The sequence below is a fragment of the Pelecanus crispus genome, chromosome 18 (genome assembly GCF_030463565.1).
Source record: "Pelecanus crispus isolate bPelCri1 chromosome 18, bPelCri1.pri, whole genome shotgun sequence".
NCBI classification, from domain to species: domain Eukaryota; kingdom Metazoa; phylum Chordata; class Aves; order Pelecaniformes; family Pelecanidae; genus Pelecanus; species Pelecanus crispus.
The window spans coordinates 8,628,835-8,636,680 of NC_134660.1; the positions used below are offsets into that span (position 1 = coordinate 8,628,835).

Consider the following 7,846-nt stretch of genomic DNA (forward strand, 5'->3'; position numbering starts at 1 on the left):
TAGGATACATAGATACATGGGTTCATGAAAGGCAGGTCCTGCTTGACCAACCTGATCTCCTTCTATGACCTGGTGACCCGTCTAGTGGATGAAGGAAAGGCATCCACAGATGTCATCTACTTGGACTTCAGTAAAGCCTTTGACATCATCTCCCACAGCATTCTCCTAAGGAAGCTGGCGGCTCATGGCTTGGATGGGCATACTCTTCGCTGGGTAAAAAACTGGTTGGGTGGCCGAGCCCAGAGAGTTGTGGTGAATGGAGTTAAATCCAGGTGGTGACTGGTCACAAGTGGTGTTCCATAGGGTTCTGTTTGGGGCCAGTCTTGTTTAACATCTTTATCAACGATCTGGATGAAGGGATTGAGTGCACCCTCAGGAAGTTTGCAGATGACACCAAACTGGGTGGGAATGTTGATCTGCTGGAGGGTAGGATGGCCCTGCAGAGGGATCTGGACACGCTGGATCGATGGGCTGAGGCCAACTGTGTGAGGTTCAACAAGGCCAAGTGCCGGGTCCTGCACTTCGGTCACAACAACCCCATGCAACACTACAGGCTTAGGGAAGAGTGTCTGGAAAGCTGCCTGGCTGAAAAGGATGTGGGGGTGCTGGTCAACAGCTGGCTGAACATGAGCCAGCAGTGTGCCCAGGTGGCCAAGAAGGCCAACAGCATCCTGGCCTGCATCAGTGGCCAGCAGGAGCAGGGAAGTGATTGTCCCCCTGTACTCAGCGCTGGTGAGGCTGCACCTGGAATACTGTGTCCAGTTTTGGGGCCCTCACTACAAGAAAGACATTGAGGTGCTGGAGTGTGTTCAGAGAAGGGCAAGGAAGCTGGTGAAGGGTCTGGAGCACAGGCCTTATGAAGAGCAGCTGAGGGAACTGGGGTTGTTTAGTCTGGAGAAGAGGAGGCTGAGGGGAGACCTTATCACTCTCTACAACTACCTGAAAGGAGGTTGTAGTGAGGTGGGTGTTGGGCTCTTCTCCCAAGTAACAAGTGATAGGATGAGTGGAAATGGGCTCAAGCTGCATCAGGGGAGGTTTAGATTGGATATTAGGAAAAAATTCTTCACGGAAAGAGTGGTCAAGCATTGGAACAGGGTGCCCAGAGAGGTGGTGGAGTCACCATCCCTGGAAGTGTTCAAAGACAGATAGACATGGCACTTTGGGACATGGTTTAGTGGACATGGTGGTGTTGGGCTGATGGTTGGACTGATGATCTTAGAGATCCTTTCCAACCTTAGTAATTCCTAGTTTTACTGTCATTTTAAATAATCCAGCCACCAAGCCAGGAAACATGAAATTACTACTCTACCCTGGTTTTAGTAGTGGACTTTGTAGTGTTAGGCTAATCGTTCAACTTGATGACCTTAAAGGTCTTTTCCAACCTAAATGATTCTATGATTCTATGCATACACACGCATATATACTTATACATATATAATGTATAACATTCCTGAGTGAGACAGAGATTTCTGAGTCCCAGCTGAGACCCCCACCATCATATTTTAGTCATTGACAGTGGATCTTATAGACAAAGTAGTCAAAGAGGACTAAGAAATCTCCATCTGCCTAAGGATGGAATAAACAAACCCATAGTATTATGTTGACTTTGGAAGGACCCTGGACAGCCAGCTGAGACTTTATTTTCTTTTAATTTTATATGGCTTACCTGTGTGACTTTATTCCTGTACCCATACACTGCATTCTGAATATATCTCAGGGGATCCTCCACATAGCACGTCCATGGGAGGAGTGGTCAGAGCTAAAGCGTTGTTTCCTAAGGTTGTATCCAATTCTGAAAAAGAGTATGAGCTCAAATATTAGCATGAAAATATAAACCATTGCTGTCAGTGCCAAAGTTCTTGATTACTTTTTTTCCTGTTACAGTAATATAATTTTATGTTGTGGAAATGTCTAAAGTACTCCCTTTTGATCAAGTTTTCATTTTGGTCAGCCCCCTGCAAGCAGAAAAGAGAAATGAAGTTTCTTTCCTAAGAAAGCCAAAGGCAGGGGATGACAATTTATGGAACAACACAAAGAGATCAAAACCACACTCAGACCATCTTGAGAACCCCGAAGCTCTATTCTACTAAAGCAGACATGGAGACAGAAATAATTTCTTGGAAGAACTTGATAATAGTGAAGGGTTTCCTTTGTGGACTTTAGAACATGGGCATATGATTGAAATGGAGAGTGGTACTGCTACAGTGGAGGTCAGGTAGGGACTGAATGCCCAGGCCTGTGCTTAAATGAGGCTCCTGCATCCATGTTTAAAGGGTGTGGGTGGAGGCCCCAGGTGATGCTGGTCAAGGACATAAGGGCCTATTAGTGCTCTCAGGGTCCTGACAATTTGTTAACATACACATGAAAATGATCTTTGCATTTGAAAACTGTTTAGTGGGGCATGAACTTCCAGCTTCCACCATCAAAACATTTGCTTGTAGAAATCAGGGAGGAATCCGTCACGCACCTCCACATACCTTTCTGTAAATTAAATGATAGGCACCATGACAGGAAGTTTCTGTGTGGTGATGTGTTGTCTGCTCTGAAGGTTAGGCATCTCTATCTGAGGTATATACAGTATTGATTTTAATTTCCTATAGAAGTCTAAAGAGTTTATTAACATGTCTGTGTTGTCTGGCTTGGATTTCACCACACCTCATTTCAAATGGATCAAATGTCACTACTTCCAACTGATTAAGTCAAAGAGATGTTGTATGTAGTCAGGGCAGAGCAACTTCATACACTTTAGTGAGGTGAATTCCACCTAATCCATCCCCATGCATCATCTTTATCCCCCACCCCCCAGGGTATGGGGAACTCTGCTGGGAAGTAATTTGCATGCACTCACTGCTTTGTGGCTCTGGATGTCAAAACATCATCAGAGCCTACAAAACACATTGCCACCAGATCTTTCAAGGCCTCTTTGACTTGTTCATTTTGAAGGGTGTAGATGTAAGTGTTTCACAGCTGAGTAATCACACAGCAGAGGAAGGACTCAACTTTGTTAAAATCTCTCCCACCCCACTGGCTTGGTTGGAGGTACCTTGTGATGGAGCTGCTGTACAGAATGGTGACCACAATGAGATGAGCAGAGCATGTGAAAAAGGCTTTCTTCCTGCTTTCTGAAGACTTGAATGTGTGTGACAGTGTGGACAATGTAGGCATAGGAAAAGACAGTTACTGATAAAGTGCCAGGTAATATTAGAACACCTGTCACTAGCATTACTTTCTAATTGAGGCCTGTGTCTGTGCAGGACAGCTGGAGCAGTGCTGCTATATCACAGTAGAAGTGGTTGATGATGCTGGGTCTGCAGAATGGCAAATGGAGTATAATTGTCAGTGGGGAGAACATTAAGTAGAAACTCACCACCCAGCAGCCCAGCACCAGCTGGAGACAAAACTTATTGCTCATGAAGGTGGTATAATGCAAAGGGTGGCAGATGGCCATGCAGCAGTCAAAGGATATGAGAGCTACATGGAAGAAAGTGCAGATACCCAGGATGAAGACAACAGATAACTGAAGAAAACATCCAGAGAGGGAAACTGGTTTTGCTCCTGTGAGGAGGCTTTAGAGCGTCCTCAGCATGAAGGTAGATGTGAAGCAAATTTCCACAAGGGAGAAATTCCTGAGAAAGAAATACATGGGCATGTAAAGGTGTTGGTCCACCAGTGTGATGGTGATGACAGCGATGTTTCCAAGGAGGATCAGGAGGAAGGCAACAAAGAGAATGGCAAATAGGATGATCTCCAAACAGTGATTGCTAGTGAGTCCCAAGAGAATGAACTCCACCATGGCTGTCTGATTCATCTCTAAAAGCTGAAAGTTAGTTTAAAAACAGATGTTAAAGATGTTCCAAGAATCAGAAATGAAAGCATAATCACATGGTACATATAGTGGTCCTAACTGGAAGACTATTGTAAGCCAAAAAAGTGAGTGATCTACATAACAGCTGACCTGAGTAGGCACCTGCCCGTGCTGCACATATCACTTGGCCACAGGACAAACAGCTGGCAAATCATAATGAAGCAGCCTTTAGGCAGCTCCCACTTGGCACCAATGATGATGCCACCAGCATGTTCTTGTCCTCATCTGAAAGTGAAACAACATGTTCTCATGTGGATATCCTTTTGATGGACAGTAGAAATCATGAATAGCATTTTTTACTTCTTAGGAAAATCTGGTAAAAGCTCTAAGTACCATAATGTGGGGGAATTACTCCACAGACAGGATCTGTGCAATGGGCTGTGCCTTGGCTAGAAGTCCATCCAGTGTTTCATAACTGTGGGTTCCCAGCATGTTAAGATTAGCTATACTATTCCCTTTCCCTTTCCATATTAGCTCAAAAAATGGTATTTTAATTAATACCTTACAGAATCTGAGTACCTTTCTTACTAGTATCCATTACAAACCCCAGAGCCCATGCAGTATAGTACCTTTGAGGGCTGATTCTAAATGAGATGGCATACCCTTTTCCATAGAAATCTTGAATGTGATTCATCTGACCTGACTTGTCTAAATACCAGTGTACTCCTCAGTACTCCCTGCGTTGCCAAAGGCAGAGATTCAATACCTCCAGAGAGACTTTCTGCTGATCTTAAGCTGAGTGTCTAAAGTACCAGTATGTGTTCACTCTTGAGGTCCTGACCCTAGATGATAGATGACATTTAGATCCTTCCCTGTCATATTTGTGGTACTACAGGTCAGGATCTGCAAGCATACCTTAACATTTCTGACTAATTTCTGTTTTCCAGTCTGGCTTCCTGACTTAGCAGACAAATACAAGTTTTAGTGCTCTACTTTTAAATCACATTTTCCTGTATTTATGGTAACATAATAACAATAACTTCCAAATTACTGTAGGTTACCAGTCTGCATCAGTTTCCAGGTGGCAGCAAGATGTACGAGGTGTCATGAACACAGATGTGTGAATCCTGCAGATTAATTTGTTAATTTGTCATGAATGACTGACTTTACACAGTTTGATTTAGTAGCAGTTTAGAATTTACTTGTGGCAAATCGCAGGATTTGATTGTGATATTTTAATAGGACTCAAACATCAGTCAATTAACAAAGTGATTAGACAAAATTGATCAAAACAGCGACTTAGTTAAACATTCAAATGGCAAAGTTCACTCTATTACTACATGGAAGTGCATAAAGGAAAATTGTGTTACACTGAGTTGGAATGATTCACAAAGAGATTGTGTATGCAGGGGATAAGGAGGACCCTCCCGCTGAGTCACGAGGTTCAGAACAGACCCCCTTGCTTTCTAAACTCCTTCTCAGAGAGGAGTCGAGGTGCGGCTGGGTCCAATCTTAGTCTCAGACTTGGTCAACGGTTTATGTGAATAAGGATAATGCAGCAGTATAAGACTCACTTTGAAATTAAATCAGACATCTACAGACTACTTAAATTGATTTACACATGCATACATGTAGACATGAATATATATGTATGTATTTATATACATACATATATATATATATAAAGGTATACCTGTTAAAAATTCCCCTCAAGTTCACTGAAATATTCACATCGAATGTCTTGGCATTTCTCAATGGCCGAGGGCTGAGCCTCAAGGAGTGAAGGTTTTCAGCCCAGGCTCCACTGTCAGTCTTTGGCAATGGACATCTGATTGTAGGAAAGTTTGAGAGTTTGCTAGCTTTGCTAGCTGTGAGAGGTGTTCCACTCAGAGGGAGGTGCTGGTGCAGCCCGCTGCAGTCCAGGAGAGCTCAAAGGGCCTCACTTAAGACTGCTGTTTTATAGGATCATGAGATGATTTGCTTTAGTAAACAGTAAATTTCCATCCGAGCCACAATTCAGCTCAGTAGTTGCTGGAATTCCACTAACGATGATACCGCTCTACTGAACCATGTCCCGTTCAGAATATCTCCAAGGAGAGAGCTTCTACAACCCCTCTTGGAAACCTGCCCCAGTGCTCAAGTCACCCTCAGAAGAAAAAGGGGGTTTATATTCAGATGGAATCTCTTGCATTTCTGTTTGTGACAACTGCCTCTGGTCCTGTCAGTAGGCACCACTGACCTGGCTCTGTCCCCTTGGCACCCTCCCTTCAGGTGTATGTTGATGAGGTCAGTCCGGAGTCTAAATGTAATGATCATACAGCGGAGCTCTACTCTGAGCAGCAGGGGATGCAATCCTATCTCCAGCGTTTCCTTGACGGGCAGTTACTGCCTTTATTTGATTCAGTTGGAAAAAAAATCAAATTTCTTACAAGGAAAAGTCATATGCAGAATAAACCAGGACTTTTTTCTTTTCCCCTACAAACTGGTAATTTATTCCCAAAATGGAATGTCAGAGAACTGTAGAGACCAGAACTTTCTGCACTTTTCCATTGCCTTTGGTGAATACTCTGCAGGGATTCTGTAATTATTTTTTCCTATCACAGTTAGTTCCTTAGTGCCAGTTAAGAACCACGTTCTAAAGCCTTATAAACATATTCCTATTTTCTGCTTGCAAACTGCTGTTTTTCCACAGGACCAAATAGGAAAACCACTTCTGGTATGAAATCCTGTTTTGTAACAATCCAGAGACTTCTTTGTTTTCATGTTCCATAAAACAAGAATATTTTTGCACAAGTATGGGGGGAGAGAAGAGAAGGCAATCTGCTTTCAATTCAAGCCCAGCCTTTCTCTTTTGCCCCAGTAATCTCCCTAGCGTAAGAGTGAGATCGAGCTTTGGTGAAAATATGAAAGACAGAAATGCTGTTAAGACAGTTATCAACAGTGCAACATAGATTGTCTTCTTTCAGACCTGTCCCAACATGTGGGTAGTGTCTCTGAAGCTGTCTCCATTAAGTAAGATATATTACAAATGCTAAGCAAACATTTTCAGGTCATTTTCTCTTTCCTAGTGATACTCTCTTTCCTCTGCATATACACTATCATTGGCACTGTGTGGAATTAAGTCTTCTTTTCGGTATTTTTGTCAGAAACAGTAAATGCCTCCAGCAACGTGCTGTTTCTGTGATCCAACTTCACAAATGCTCCTAGATGTCATTGTCAAGTTACAAGATAATACCGCATAGCTCTACTCAGAGGAGCAGGGGATGCAAACCTACCTCCAACAGAAGACTCCAGCAAGGCCTTTATAGGATTCCTGATGCCTGAGTTAAGGCAAGTGCTGAGATTCAAGAAGAAAAGAAAATCTCAAATCACCTTGAGCTTCTGGTCATTCAAAAAAGAATAATAGTAATTAGCAGATTTGAGATTCTGTCACCACAGGGCTAATTAAAAAGTTCTTGGAGCGCTGGCGTGCTTCACTTCCGGACTATGTGCAGATGCAGGAACCTTGTGATAACTGGAGCAGAAATAAGATGGAGATTTTCTGTGCGGGAAAAAGAAGCAGCTGAGACTGCTTGTACTGTAAGGGGAGCACAGCCCCATGACTTGAGGCAGGTAATATTTAGTCAAGTCTTAACTAGTTAGCTCACTCTGTAATCAACGGAGAGAAGCAGACAACACTGGTGGGCAGTTCACCTGAGACGAACCTACCTTTGCAAGGTGTCTGTCCCACTTCAGGAGTGCCTCAAGGGATGCTGCTCTCTAGGGTATCCCAGGTGACTGCACTGGGCTGGCAGACATGGCATAGGGTCATCCAGAGACACACAGTCAGCTGGGACCACAGTTGGGTGGCCAAGTCTGTGTCCCACAATGCAAGTAAGGCAGTAGCTGCCTAGGCTGAGGATACTGAATTGCATTTTTAGCTCATCCCTTGGTACTTTACCACAGCCAGAGGAGATGTCATCACGTGAGTAGGCGGTAGGATTCCTCTCTTCCTGAAGCACTGGTCTAAGGGAGTGTCAGAATTGGAAGATCCCCAAAGGC

The 7,846-nt window shown here is 43.6% G+C and overlaps 1 pseudogene; it reads right to left on the reverse strand.

Annotated features, from left to right (window-relative positions):
* Positions 1–2,844: 2,844 nt before the first annotated feature.
* LOC104027656 (olfactory receptor 6C76-like) lies at positions 2,845–3,808 on the reverse strand (annotated as a pseudogene).
* Positions 3,809–7,846: the final 4,038 nt, after the last annotated feature.